Source organism: Monodon monoceros, unplaced genomic scaffold (genome assembly GCF_005190385.1).
Source record: "Monodon monoceros isolate NGI ecotype Baffin Bay Population unplaced genomic scaffold, NGI_Narwhal_1 Super_Scaffold_15, whole genome shotgun sequence".
NCBI classification, from domain to species: domain Eukaryota; kingdom Metazoa; phylum Chordata; class Mammalia; order Artiodactyla; family Monodontidae; genus Monodon; species Monodon monoceros.
In genome coordinates, this window is record NW_021703771.1 from 45,282,475 (window position 1) to 45,298,764 (window position 16,290).

Consider the following 16,290-nt stretch of genomic DNA (forward strand, 5'->3'; position numbering starts at 1 on the left):
TGAGTTTGTTGTAATTACACAATGTTAGTTTAACATTAGAAAACTAATCAGTAGAATTTACCACATTAAAAGAATAAAAGGAAAAAAATTATATGATCATCTTATTAGAAAAGCAGTTGATTAAAGTCAGCATTTGTTTATGATTAAAAATGTCTTTTGGCAAACTAAGAATAGAAGAAAATTTCTTTAATCTAATAGAGGTTATCTACAAAACACCAATAGCAGACACCATGGAAATATTGAAAGCTTTCCTTCTGAGATCAGGAATAAGACAAGTATGAGAATTATCACCATTTCTGGTCAGCCTTATGCTAGAGGTCCTAATCAGTGTAGAAAGGAAAGAAGAATAACTAAAAGAAACAAATAAAACTGCTATTATTTGATATGATTGTGTATATAGTAAAATCCCAAAGTTCTACAGATAGATATTAGAATAAATGAATTTAACAAGGTTGTCTTTGTTAAGCTCATTTAATTCTAATATCTACCTGTAGATTTTAAAAATTACAGTTCTATGACAAGTAACAGTAGGAAATAAAACTGAAAAAATTTATAATTGTATCAAAAAATGTTTAAAATCTAGCAATACATATTAAAGAGTTATGGGAAAAAAACATAAAACATTTCTGAGAGACATAAAAAACAAATTAAAGCAGCCCGATGCCACATTCACATGTTGGAAGACTCAGCATTTAAAAATGTTAATTTTCCTGAAACTGACCTTTAGGTTTAATGAAGTTTCAATAAAAATCCAAGTAGGTTTATATGTGTGCTTAAGTATGTGTGTATTTGTTTAGTTGCGCTGGGTCTTAGTTGTGGCTTGCGGGCTCCTTAGTTGTGGCATGCAAACTCTTAGTTGCAGCATGCATGTGGGATCTAGTTCCCTGACCAGGGATTGAACCCTGGCCCCCTGCATTGGGAGTGCAGAGTCTTAACCACTGCACCACCAGAGATGTCCCCAGTGTGTGTGTATTTGTATGTGTGTGTGTATATGAGGAGAGAGAGAAAGGAACTTTAAAAATATTCTAAAGATATCTATATGAAAATTCAGAGGACCAGGTACAGGCAAGACACTCTTCAAATAGGAGGATAAAAGTAGGAGGATTTTTTCTACTAGGTATTAATACTTATTGTATGTCTGTAATAATTAAGATAGTGTAGTATTGGGGTGAGAATAGACAAAAAGATCAGTGGCACAAATCAGAGTCCAGAAGGAGATGCACCTTTGAAATAAATCAATTGTCTCTATATTAAACTGGACACGAAAAGTACCAATAAAAGGAAAAGACTGATAATTATACCATGTTAAAATTAAGAACCTCCGTTTATCAAAAGACACCTTTAATTACCTGTAGTCAAGTTACAGGGTAGAAGAATATATTATATATGTGAGTCTTGTATCCAGCATACATATAAAGAACATCTACAAATCAATATATAAAACAACCCAATGAAAAATAAGCAAGAGACCAGAACAGACATTTCACAACAGTAGGGTACCCCAACTGCCAACAAATATAAGAAAAGTCTTTAATTTTTTTAGTAGTCAGGCAAATGCATATTAAATTAAATTAAATGCAAATTAAAACCACAGTTAAATGTTACTAGATTTCCTCCAGAATAGCTAAAATTTAAAATACGGATAATCCCAAGTATGGGTGAGGATGTGGAGCAACAAGAATTCTCATTCACTGTTAAAATGAAAAAATGATAAATTGTCCATAAAAAGAGAATGGAATTAACATGTATTTATATCATTCATGCATTCAAATGGCAAGCACTGACCTGTGCTGTGTCTCAACTGTCCTTCAGGACAAGTACCATATCTAGTTTACAAAAAAGAAAAGTGAGCTTCAGGAAAGCTAAAGATCTTTAGTAAATCTATAAATCTACTAAGTGGAAGAGCCAGCATCTAAACCAGGTCTTTGCAACTCTCAACGCCATATTCTTTTCAGTATATCTATAAAAGCATCCTTTTAAAATGCTATCCTCTCTTTTTTCAAAATAAATAAATAAATTTCTCTTTTTACAAATTTTAAAATATCACTCTAATTACATTATTTCATGCATTTTCTGCTTACCCAGAGATAAGACAATGCAGTTTAGAAAATAGTGTGATCTGTGAAAGAAGTTCATTTCTTTGCTGTGTTGATCTCTACGGTTGCTGCTTTCTTTTAATGTATTGTATTTACTTAGTGAACATTATTGCACTAATCTGTTTACATATGTGTGTCTCATTATTAGATTCTAATATTTTTGAGAGAAATCTCTTATCTTTGTGCCATTATATTCCCAGCATATCACACAAATGTCTGTTGAATGAATGAATGAAATTTTATCCTTGACACTTTGACTCAGAATGGGCAAATTCCCATTTTATCTCTTTTAAAGAAAGATTGAAATGACTCTACTACCTTCTAGCAGAATTAAAGCTAAATCATGTTCTGAAAGATAAAGGATTCTACTTCATCTTTACATTTGAAGTGATTCACAAATAATTCCACTTCTTGTTGCTCTATTCATTCATATACTACCTAAGTTTCACCAACTATACCCAGAGAGTTTACTGAAAGTTTTGTTTTCTTCTCTTCTGTGTGCACCTACTCATAAACATTTCTCTCAGAATTATGTTCAGCGTATGTCCTACATTTGTATTCAGATGTCAACTTTTTATAGGAGAAAAAGCTAAAAATAGGTATCTTGCAGTATATGAACAGAAAATACATTGCTGTTGAAAAGGTTCATGATGACCTAAACATATAAACAGTTGAATGGGAGATGATATACAAGCTACAAGATGCTAAATGATGTGATAGAATTAATTTTAGCCAAAATCTTGCTCATCTGAATGTTATAACTTATAAAAGTTGTGTTAAAAATAAAGAAATGGGGAGACGGTGGGGCAGGAGTGCAAAGGAACAGAAGGGAACAGGGCAGTGCTTTCCCTGTCCACTTAGGCACTGGGAAGCCTGTTGGGATCCTGGGCCTAATCCTGTGCCCTCGGAGCCTCCCTCCTGCCACGCAAAACCGAAGCCCTACACCTACACCCTCACTCATGGCCCTACCTCCAAACTCCGGAACCCCACACTCCAGAGGCCCTCCTTTCCACGTGCTGCCTCTCCCCTTACATGCAGGTCCTAAGCAGAGGTCCCACCCCACGTTTGAACGTCGCCCCACCTAGGCCCCGCCCCACACTCAAACGTCACCCGCACCCGCCTAGGTCCTGCCCCACCCTAAACCCCACCCCTGCCTAAGTTCCACCCCCACCTAAACTCTGCCCTCATAACCAAGACATATTTTTTCTTTGTTTTTTCCTCTTTTAGATTGGGATTGTTTTACCTTGCTGATTCATTGTTGTTGATTCTTTTATATTTTTATTTTTCCTAATAAATCTTTTATTTTTCTAATTTTATTTTATTCTTTATAGTTTGTTAGTGATCTCCCTTTTTGGCTTGTTGCCCCCACCCCTTTTGTTTTCTTTTTTCTGCTGTGGTTTTATTTTACCTTATTGCAGTTGTTTCAATTATAGTTCTATTTTTCCTAATATATTTTTTATATTTCTGGTTTTATTTTGTTTTTTACTTCTTGATATTGTACTGCTCTTTTTTCTGTCTTTCTTCCTTTTGTATTTTTTTTTACCACGCCACGAAGCTTGCGGGATCTTGGTTCCCAGGCTGGAGGTCAGGCTCGAGCTCCTATGGTGGGAGCTCCAAGTCCAAACCGCTGGACTAACAGAGAACCTCAGACCTCAGGGAATATCAGTCGGAGTGAGGCCTTCCAGAGGGCCTCATCTCAGCACCAAGACCCAGCTCTATCTAACTGCCTGCAAACTCCAGTGCTGGACATCTCAAGCCAAACAACCAGTAAGACAGGAATACAGCACCACCCATCCAAAAAAAAATGAAATGACAAAAATATATGTTACAGATGAAGGAACAAGGTAAAAACTTACAAGATCAAATAAATGAAGGTGAAATAGGCAACCTACCTGAAAAAGACTTCAGAGTAATGATAGTAAAGATGATCCAAATATACTAAATAGCAAAGAGATCACTGAAGAAATCAAAGAGGAAATCAAAAAACACCTAGAAACAAATCACAATGAAAACACGATGACCCAAAACCTATGGGATGCAGCAAAAGCAGTTCTAAGAGGGAAGTTTATAGCAATACAGTCTTACCTCAAGAAACAAGAAAAATCTCAAATAAACAACTTAACCTTACACCTAAAGCAATTAGAGAAAGAAGAACAAAAAAACCCCAAAGTTACCAGAAGGAAAGAAATCATAAAGATCAGATCAGAAATAAATGAAAAAGAAATGAAGGAAACAATAGCAAAGATCAATAAAACTAAAAACTGGTTCTTTGAGAAGATAAACAAAATTGATAAACCATTAGCCAGACTCATCAAGAAAAAAAGGGAGAACTCAAATCAACAGAATTAGAAATGAAAAAGGAGAAATAACAATTGACACTGCAGAAACACAAAGGATCATGAGAAGTTACTACAAGCAACTATATGCCAATAAAATGGACCACCTGAAAGAAAGGGACAAATTCTTAGAAAAGCAAAACCTTCCAAGACTGAACCAGGAAGAAATAGAAAATATAAACAAACCAATCGCAACCACTGAAATTGAAACTGTGATTAAAAATCTTCCAACAAACAAAAGCCCAGGACCAGATGGCTTCACAGGCGAATTCTATCAAACATTTAGAGAAGAGCTAACGCCTATCCTTCTCAAACTCTTCCAAAATATAGCAACGGGAGGAACACTCCCAAACTCATTCTACGAGGCCACCATCACCCTGATACCAAAACCAGACAAAGATGTCACAAAAAAAGAAAATTACAGGCCAATATCTCTGATGAACATAGATGTAAAAATCCTCAACAAAGTCTAGCAAACAGAATCCAACAGCACATTAAAAGGATCATACAACATGATCAAGTGGGGTTTATCCCAGGAATGCAAGGATTCTTCAATATATGCAAATTGATCAATGTGATACACCATATTAACAAATTGAAGATAAAAACCATATGATAATCTCAATAGATGTAGAAAAAGCTTTTGACAAAATTCAACACCCATTTATGAAAAAACTCTCCAGAAAGAAGGCGTAGAGGGAACCTACCTCAACATAATAAAGGCCATATATGACAAACCCACAGCCGACATCATTTTCAATGGTGAAAAACTGAAATCATTTCCTCTAAGATCAGGAACAAGACAAGGTTGCACACTCTCACCACTATTATTCAACATAGTTTTGGAAGTTTTAGCCACAGCAGAGAAGAAAAAGAAAAGGAATCCACATCGGAAAAGAAGAAGTAAAACTGTCACTGTTTGCAGATGACATGATACTATACATAGAGAATCCTAAAGATGCTACCAGAAAACTACTGGAGCTAATCAATGAATTTGGTAGAGCAACAGGATACAAAATTAATGCACAGAAATCTCTTGCATTCCTATACACTAATGATGAAAAACCTGAAAGAGAAATTAAGGAAACACTCCCATTTACCACTTGCAAGAAAAAGAATAAAATACCTAGGAATAAACCTACTTAAGGAGACAAAAGACCTGTATGCAGAAAACTATAAGACACGGATGAAAGAAATTAAAGATACAAACAGTTGGAGAGATATACTATGTTCTTGGATTGGAAGAATCAACATTGTGAAAAATGACTATACTACCCAAAGCAATCTACAGATTCAATGCAATCCCTATGAAACTGCCAATGGCATTTTTCACAGAACTATAACAAAAAATTTCACAATTTGTATGGAAACACAAAAGACCCTGAATAGCCAAACCAATGCTGAGAAAGAAAAACAGAGCTGGAGGAATCTGGCTCCTGGATCTCAGACTATACTGCAAAGCTACAGTAATCAAGTAATTGATTGCCAGTACAATGAATCATTGTACTGGCAGAAAAGCAGCAATATAGATCAATGGAACAGGATAAAAAGCCCAGAGATAAACCCACGCACAAATGGTCACCTTATCTTTGATAAAGGAGGCAAGAATATACAATGGAGAAAAGACAGCCTCTTCAATAAGTGGTGCTGGGAAAACTGGACAGCTACATGTAAAAGAATGAAATTAGAACACTCCCTAACACCATACACAAAAATAAACTCAAAATGGATTAAAGACCTAAATGTAAGGCCAGACACTATAAAACTCTTAGAGGAAAACATAGGCGGAACACTCTATGACATCAATCAGAGCAAGATCCTTTTTGACCCACCCCCTAGAGAAATGGAAATAAACAAATGAGACCTAATGAAACTTAAAAGCTTTTGCACAACAAAGGAAACCATAAACAAGAGAAAAAGACAACCCTTAGATGGGAGAAAATATTTGCAAGTGAAGAAACTGACAGAGGATTAATCTCCAAAATATACAAGCAGCTCATGCCGCTCAATAACAAAAAAACAAACAACCCAATCCAAAAATGGGCAGAAGACCTAAATAGACATTCCTCCAAAGAAGATATACAGATTGCCAACAAACACATGAAAGGATGCTCAACATCACTAATCATTAGAGAAATGCAAATCAAAACTACAATGAGGTATCACCTCATACCAGTCAGAATGCATCATTAAAAAATGTACAAACAATAAATGCTGGAGAGGGTGTGGAGAAAAGGGAACCCTCTTGCACTGTTGGTGGGAATGTAAATTGATACAGCCACTATGGAGAACAGTAGGGAGGTTCCTTAAAAAGCTAAAAATAGAACTACCATATGACCCAGCAATCCCAGTAGTGCGCATATACCCTGAGAAAACCATAATTCAAGAAGAGTCATGTACCACAATGTTCATTGCAGCTCTATTTACAATAGCCAGGACATGGAAGCAATCTAAGTATCCATCAACAGAACAGATGCATGGATAAAGAAGATGTGACACATATATACAATGGGATATTACTCAGCCATAAAAAGAAACGAAATTGAGTTATTTGTAGTGAGGTGGAAGGACCTAGAGTCTGTCATACAGAGTGAAGTAAGTCAGAAAGAGAAAAACAAATACCGTATGCTAACACGTATATATGGAATCTAAAAAGAAGAAATGGTTCTGATGAATCTAAGGGCAAGAAAGGAATAAAGACACAGACCTTGAAAATGGACTTGAGGACACGGGGAGGGGAAAGGGTAAGCTGGGACGAAGTGAGAGAGTAGCATTGACATATATACACTACGAAATGTAAAATAGATAGCTAGTGGGAAACAGCTGCATGGCACAGAGAGATCAGCTCCGTGCTTTGGGACCACCTAGAGGGGTGGGATAAGGAGGGTGGGAGGGAGATGCAAGAGGGAGGGGATATAGGGATATATGTATGCATATGCTGATTCACTTTGTTGTACAGTAGAAACTAACATAACACTGTAAAGCAATTATACTCCAATAAAGATGTTAAAAAAAGAAAGAAACATTATTTTAAAACTAATATTAAAATGCCTGAGTGACATGTGGTCTGCTGTATTTACTTGCATGTTTTAAAGAAAAGAATAACATCAAATTCTATTAGTGTCGTTATATTGTGCTCAAAATATGTATGTATTTTATGCTAAGTTCATAGTCTTTGATGCAAAAACATTAATGACTATGTGATACATGTGAATATTTATGACTGTAAAGCGAATAAGCTAATGATAGTGATATATTGATAATGTCGAAGTTTAGATTTTGTCTTTGTTAATGCAGTAGCCCTATGAGGTGTAAATACTATCATTATCTCTGTTTTACAGATAAGTAAACTGAGGCACACACAATAAATATTTGCTCAATGTCACACAGCTGATAAGCGGTAGAGCTGGTACATAAATTTAAATAAAGTGACTCAGAAACCCCTGCTCCCTACTGACATGCTATGCAGTACCTCATATATATGAGGAAAACATATATAAGAAAAGATGCTTTGTGCAGGATTTACTTTAGCTAAATTTTTCAACAGTGTCATTATTCATCATTTAAGATTAGAAATGCTCTTATTGCAGAGTTAATCTGGAAAAAATGAAAAGCATTGGTATTACTGATGATTAGAGAGAGTCCTGAGGTCAAATAAAGGCTAAAGATTTACAAAATTCGATGAAGTCTGAGATTTCAGATACCCCATGGTAAGAAATGGTTTCACATACTTCTTAATCACTATTTGTAAGCTAAAATGTCCCATGTGATTTGGTTTATTTTTTAGAAGTGGCTCTGAAGATATCAAGTATGTTAAGTCTGCTCTGATTTATAGAGACTTTTTACTCCTGTATTCAATAACACCCTTAGCAATTTGGGGGGACATCATAAAATTTGGTATAACCGTGACGATTATCTTCAGCAATTGCAGCAGAAATTTTATAATTACATTGATCCTGTCAGGTAAGAGAAACAACAATAACCACAGAGAGTAAACTTCATCAGTTCCTTTCTGTAAAACAAGAGCTTTGTTTTTCTTCACACCTCTGTTTTGTGTCCTGATTAACCTTACTTTTCTGGCTCTATTTATCTTTAATTAACATGCATCCTTTCATAGTGAAATGTTTTAAATTTTGATCCTATAAATTCAGAAATCGTTATAATTCGTAAACTGAACGAAGAATTGCCTTTGGCATAAATACAGAGAGAGTGGAAAGCTTAGCTAAACAACTTGACCCACACCCAACCAGCATCTGCAGGGTTTTTGTTACCTAATTTGCAAAATCCACGTAGCTTATTCTATGCACACAGCTGTAGAGTGATAGAAAGCTTTTTCCATTTTCCAGCAAAGTACTGTACACGCAGCAGCATGTTTATAAAACAAAGCAGCTTCTTGCCAGTTAATCAAGATTCTCCAGCTTCCCCTTGTCTAGTGTGTCTGGACCTCTGAGGGCTTTCCTAGACATCTTTGCCCAGGTCCATCTGGAACTGTACGTTCCTCTATGATTACAAATAGCAAAACTGAGTATTCCAGAAATATTTCCTCTAATCTTTATTTGTCTCATGTGCCCTGTGCTAGAATCTCTGTTCATCTGTATCCATTTACTAGTAACTTGCTCCTGTCAGTAGATAAATTAGTTGGTCTTCTTGTCTATAACTGGCTGAAAAAGCCCAGCATGGGATCCTCCACCCCAGCCCCATCCATCTGTTCACCATATCCCATGGCCACGTGTCCCAAACTTTTCCTCTCCCATAGCTGATGTGGCTACTCTACGCTTCCAAGAACTTACATAATGATAAAACTTAGAACATTTACAAGTTGTCAGGGAACATGCACTCACCCACAAATAATAATCTTTTTTTCATGTTTTTTTCAAAAATAAACTTTCCTTTTTCTCTTTTAAACTTCATGGTTTATTTCAGTTGAATTGAAAACAGTCTCCAAAATTTTTTTTTTCACAACTGGAATTGGAGGTTGGTGAAAGGAAGTGGTAAATATAGTTTCGAAAGGAATGTTCTGTTAACAAACTCAGATATTATTTTGTGAGCCATGGGAAACCATCATTTTGTTGTTTTAACATGGAGTGAAATGATCAGAGCTATGGTTTAGAAATAGTAATCTGACTACTGTGTTTTGGATGGATTAAAGAGAAAAGAACAGGGTCATGAAAGCCAGTTATTGCTGTAGGATCAATCTGGGTGAGAAAGTAATGAAATCCTTAACTAAGGAAGTAGTAGTGGAAATGACTAGGAAGGAGACAATTGTCAGTAGAATTGGTAGGATTTAACAACTGAGTAAATTGGGGGAGATGGAAAGTCAAAGGTAACTGAGGTTTCAGGTTGCCTGTTGCCCACTCTTAGTGCTAATGCTGTTATAGAAATATGGAACAACAGAAGAATATCCATTCTGCAGTTAGGGAGATAGTGAAATACCCAAGAAGAGGTATTTAACCAGGCAGTGGAAATACAGAAGTTATAAGTTTTGAAAGTCTCTTTACTGATAGTTTTTGGAAATGGATAGAATTTCTATGTGAGAGTGTGTAGTATAGAAAGATAAGTTGCATGGGGTTTTAAAATACATTCACTGAGACAAAAAGGATTGAGAAAGACAAGTACACAAGAGGAATAGTCATGGATGTGTGAGGGGACCCATGAGAGTACACAACCACAAAAAACCAGGGAGGAGAGCTTCATGCAGAAGGTTTATATACCTGGAGTTGATTGAGACTCTTGGATATGCAGATTAATGTTTTTACTCAAATTTGTTATGTTTTCAGTTATTATTTTTTCAAATATTTTTCTGCTCTCTTCTCTTTCTCCTCTTTTTGTGGAACTCCCACTACTTGGATGATGGCACACTTGATGTTGTCCCACAGGTCTCTGTTCTTCAGTTTGGATAGTTTCTACCAATCTGTCACTGATTCTTTCTTGTGCCATATTAAATCTGCTATTGAGCCCTTCTAGTGAATTTTTTATTTTAGTTTTCAAATCCAGAATATATGCATTTGGTTCTTTTTTACTAATTTCTGTCACCCTACTAAGCATTTCTATTTGTGGGTTCATTGCTGTCATACTTTCCTTTAACTCTTAATCATAGTTTACTTCAGTTCTTTGAACTAAATAGCTGCTTTTTAGAATAAGCGTTTCGTAGTTTTTGTTTGCAAGATTCAACATTTGGTGGCAATCAGAGAATGTTTTTATTGACTGCTTTATTTCCTGAATATAGGGCACACACTCTTGTTTCTTTGCACATCTCATAATCATTTTGTTGAAAACTGGACATATTAGAAGTCCCATGTTCTATCCATGGTGCCACAGAGCTCTACATAACTGGATGTATTAGACAATATATCTCAATGAGTCTGGATTCTGATTTTTTTTTTTTTTACTTCTGAAGGTTGTTTTTGCTGTGGATTTTTGTTTGCTTGTTTAAGTAACTTGCCTGGGCTAAATTTATGAAAATTTTCTCCTCTGCCATTTGCGTGTGCTGATGTCTCTGCTCAGTTTAAAAAATATATAGATGTATGTATACAAATATAGAATATATGTATATCTATATGTATCTATACATTATATATATCATATATATCTATGTATGTATATACATATTTTAAAACTGAGCAGAGTTATATATGTATGTATATAGTGTATCTACACCCCCCAAACACACACACACACACACACACACATACATGCACACACACACACACACACACACACAGAGTTATTTTTATTCTAAGCCTGGTTTCCTAAGGATGTCCTTTTGTCTACAAAAGGCTGAGTGATTGGACAGAGGTTGTGTTCAACACCTTAAGCCATAAGACTTCTGTCCTCTGCCAGTGAACCTCTGTGTGTGTAGGGGAGCTCATTCAAAGTTCAGGCTGTTCCCAAGTCTGCTCCAGCTCCAGCTTTTACTTTACACTGGGCCTTTTCTTATCTCCTCTGTGCATGCACACAGCTCCAGGGTTGGCTAGGAGTGGGTGACTATCTTTGGCCCACTCTAGTCACCACATATACACAGCCAAGAATGTGCCTCAACCGTGACCACAAGCTCAGACTGGTAGAGCTCTTAGCTTTTTTTGTTCACCCACCTAAGTGAGATGATCACTTTCACTGAGAATGCTGCTGGGAGTGGTTGTCTGCCACCACTCCAGGGTGACGGAGAGCCTGCCAGTCCTCATAGCTGCCCTGCCTCTACAAAACTTCTGTCCTTACTGAGGGCAGAGTGGGAGGCAGGGGAGGAATAGGAGAGCAGGGCAGGGTGGGAGCAGCTTTAGGACAGAATGGCACAGATTCTAATTATTCTTACTCTAAGTTCAGCAGTTTTTCAAACCTAAACACTTCACAGATTGTTGTATGCCTTTGGTCAGTTTTCAGAGTGCTGCTACAATGATGGTTTTTGTCGATTTTATCTAGCCCTATGGTTGCTTTTTGGAGAGAGGATTTATCAGTCTCCTCAAGTGTTCATTACTAGAAGCTCCACACCTATTTATTGCCTTAAGAAGAATGGATTATATATTAATTCTGTTTCATGTTTACATGAATAAAATTTTTAAAAGATTACTCTGAGCTCATAAACTTTAAGAGATTAAGTCACCCAAATCTGTTTCATTTAAAAATTTTATAATTTACTTTTTCTCTATCTCAAAGTGATTTAATGTGTCCTAAAGAAATAGGATAATAAGAAAATTGTAAAGTGATCAGGCCATTTCAAATGCATTAATAAAAACTGTTCAAGGGGATTAGCTGAGGACTAGCATGAAGGTCAATGTAGTATCAATATACTTACTTCCTCACAGAGCAGAGACCTTCCACTCTCTAACTTCTGTGGCAATAAACTTTTTTGTTTGGCCGCGCCATGCATCTTGTGGGATCTTAGTTCCCCGACCAGAGGTCGAACCCAGGCCCACTGCAGTGGAAGCACAGAGCCCTAACCACTGGACCGCCAGGGAATTCCTGGCAAAAAAACTTCTTTTAAAGAAGCATGATTATATCAGAACTCATTCTTCAGAGAAAGGAACTTGAATCTCTTTTTCATATCACAAAAGCTTTCTTGAGAGAAGCCTGGATAAGCCAATCACTTTTAGAACTTGCAGGGTCTTGACTTCTCCCACATTTTCTCAGGGAAAAGTGTTAAACAGACCATCATTAGCCCATTAATCATAAAAATACATAAAAATGTATCTATACATTATATATATCATATATATCTATGTATGTATATACATGTTTTATACATATGTTTTATACATATGTTTTATGTATATACATGTTTTATACATATGTTTTATACATATATACATGTTTTATGTATATACATGTTTTATACATATGTTTTATACATATATACATGTATATACATATTTTAAAACTGAGCAGAGTTATATATGTATGTATATAGTGTATCTACACCCCCCAAACACACACACACACACACACACATACATGCACACACACACACACACATTAGCCCATTAATCATAAAAATATCCACTGACACAGTTGTCTCCTCTTTGAGAGAGAGCAAAGAATCCAGTCAGGTCTTACACTATATTCAATTGGTGATTATGATATTTAAAACTGTCCTTAAACAGCAAAGTATAGGGCTCTGTAAACATCAGGCCAGTCCTCACTGTTGTCATGGTATTCTCAAAGAGGAGTTATGTTCCACATGTGTATTTTCACTGAACACGTACACTACTATCAGCCTCCAAATAAAGGAAGACGGTAGAGCAATATCTGGGTGTTTTTCATGACTTTAGACATGATGAAGATAGACTATTTTATTTATTGTATAATGATTTTCCTGGCATGTCTTCTGTTCAAAGAAAGGAAAGAAAGAAAGCCCTGAAAGTCCCACGAAACATCCCAGTCTCTGTTCTGCATTGTATTATTTTACACAGAACTTACAGTCTTAGAAAAGAATGTTTATTCCTGTGTTAAAAGCTACTCAAATTGGCTAATATTACCAATACTGTAGTTTGTTTTTACGTAGTGGTTAGTAGAACATTTGCTGTGATTGAGCATGAATTTGGGGTTTTTTTTGTCTTTCTTTTTTCTTCCAAATAGTCAACATCATTAATAACTTTACTGTAACAGAGATGTGAATGTTTTCTCCTCACTGAACCCCCAGTCTCATGAATCCACAGTCTTAGAACCCTTATTTTAACCGAATAAGTCATCTGATCTCAGTTTGGCTGTTCCTTACCCAGATCTCCTGGCAGCAACAGAGTAACCCTTGCTAGTACCTGTGGGAGAAAACAGTGTGTTTTGAGTATAGTAGAAGATAAAAATAAATCTGATACTTCATATCACATTTTAAAACTTTTATTTTTTTATTTAAGAAAAGTGTTAAGTTGGTAACCTTATTAACATTTAAATTTCTAAGAACCATTTTTATAGCTGATTATAATATTATTATTCTTATTGGCTAATTATATCACAACTACGTTCTACTACAATTTTATTATAGTAATGCTTGTTCTTTATTAATAACTTCATTATTTTTACCTCCTTATGAAATAACTACATATATGCTGAAATTTTTAATAATGTTCCACAAAAAGAGAAAAAGAATAAGGGTTATTGACCATCTTGGATTAATTTTTCATGAATCCAGTGTCCTCAAGTGTATAATTTTAGAAACAGATTTATCAGTTTAATTCAAATGATCAGTCTTTGCTGATTAAAATAGTCCTCTCTGTCATCAAGGGTACTCCGATTCTAATCTCAGGGCTTTAGGGATTTGAGTTTGTAATTAGAAAGCTCCCTGGTAAGCTATGAATGAGATAAAGGTCTTGAATGTACGTCTCAACTCTGGTAGAACCTGGAGAGTTGTCTCTTACATTTTATCACACACCTTTCTAGTGACTGCAGTTCTCCTATCCCAGAGTGCTGCTTTTTAGTTTATGAGAACTTTAAGTCCCATCATTAAACCTTTACTAATTGTGTGTAACCTCCTTGGTTACAAGTAGTTTCCACTGGACTGTAACCAAAGCTCATTCCAGTCTCTGCCCATCATCTGGGAAAAGTTAGTTAGAATCTCCAGACCTCAATTCTGTCCATAAATATGTAAAACAAAAGGGTCAGACTAGATGTCTAGCTGTAACATTTCATGATTTTAGGTGTTTATATATTCTTGGAATCAGTATCAATAAACAGTGGTGCCTTGATGAATGTTACTTTGTGTGAGTCAGCTATTATCTAACTACACATTGTCTATCTACACATAGCTTCCTGGGCACAACCAGTTTTTTCAGACCTTACCTTACCCTGTTACTATGTCCAAGGATAAGTTCAACTAAAATGACCAGTTAGAACCATTGCTTTGCTCAATCATAAAGGTTCCCCAAACACAGGTGTGCCTCAGATGATAAAGTACCTGCCCTAGAAGAATCTCTCAATATGTACTGAATTGGCATGGGTAATTGATCCTAATTTCTAGGCTCTGCGTGGAGGCAGCTGTGCCAGGAATGGTGGTTCTGAAAAGCAAAAGGACTTAAAAATCTACAGAGTCAGTGCTAGACAGGGTAGAGGTCACTAGCTTTGGAACTGGGTAGTAGGAAATTGAGAAACAAAAAGCAGGAACTTTGGGATTCTTTGAGGAGAACACTTCAAACCACCACAGCCCAGATGTTTGTGCTAAAGAAGTAAGAGGGCCAAGAAGAAAATGTTAGTCAGGTCTGGGACTTCACTCATTCCAATAACATGCCTGGAAGAGAAATCACTACCCGTTTTACAACATAACCTTAGGGCAAGTCTGGGCAAAAAAGTTGGCTTCCCAAAACTGACCTGGCTTGCCAAGCCAACCCACGCACATGCCCTACACATGGAATCTTCCTTTCTTTCCTCCTTCCTTTCCTCTGTTCTTTCTTCCTTCATCCCTTCCTCCCTCCCTCCCTCTATTCTCTTCCTCCTCCTCCCTTCTCCCTGCTCCCTCCTCTCCACTTCCTCTCCCTCCTCCTTCTCTCTTCCTTCTCTCTGTCTCTCCCCTTCTCCAGAATAATCTGTGGGATTGTGGAATGTGTTCGTCAGACAAGTTCATCCGGGACGATTAAGAATAAGAGAGGCATGAGTCTTGTGGTCATCATAAGTGTTTGGGCTTCCCCACCACCTTACTCATTTACGTTATCTAAGCACTAAAACATAGGTCTTTACTAATTTATGGTTCAAGTATACATATAAGTAAATGTGTTTGTGTGTATGTGTGTACATGGAAGTGTATATCTCTGTGGGTTTGTCTTTGTATAAACACTGATGGATATTTTTACAAATGACCTGACAATGACCTTTAATTTGTGTTTAAGCAGAAGGAACTTTATGTTCTACTTTTCCTCTTGAGAAATGGAAAGACTACTTAAGGCTGTGTGTGTGGCGGGGTGTCGAATCATGTGTGTGAGTGTGTGTTAGGTAATATTTAATGGAAAATTTGGGGATATTTTCCTTTGTAGTAGTCCAAATTAACCTGTTTATGTCATGGATAGTTACTCTGAATAAATATCTTTCTTCATGGAGGCCTTCCTAATTTCCAGAAAATCTTATAAATGTTTATCAGTAAAATCTTTAAATAGACTTTGTTTCATTAATAACAATAGCTACCTTTGAGCATTTACTCTGTCTGGCATTGTGTCCAACACTTTACATTCATCCTTATAACCTTGCAAGATGGGCATTAATATCCCCAGAAAACTGAGATTTGGGGGTGCTAAGTAATTTTCCTGAGCTTATAGAGCAAATAAATTGTACAGCTGTTACTTGAACATAGATCTGATTGTCTCTATCCATAGGACACTTGCCATTGTGATATAGAGGGACTCGGGTAGATGTGGGGCTTATTTTATAATTTTTCTCCTTTGATG

General features: G+C 36.2%; 1 protein-coding gene across 5 annotated transcripts in view; it reads left to right on the forward strand.

The window, feature by feature from the left end:
* The window catches only part of DSE (dermatan sulfate epimerase), a 135,275-nt gene that overhangs the window by 31,726 nt on the left and 87,259 nt on the right, over positions 1 to 16,290 (forward strand). Inside the window, exon 5 of one of the 5 annotated variants that reach the window (XR_003793692.1) lies at positions 3,652 to 3,901. The exons of the other annotated variants lie outside the window; for them this stretch is intronic. The gene's annotated coding sequence lies outside the window, so the exon portion shown is untranslated. Of the gene's footprint in view, positions 1 to 3,651; positions 3,902 to 16,290 lie in introns of those variants that run through there. 5 annotated transcript variants of the gene reach the window in all.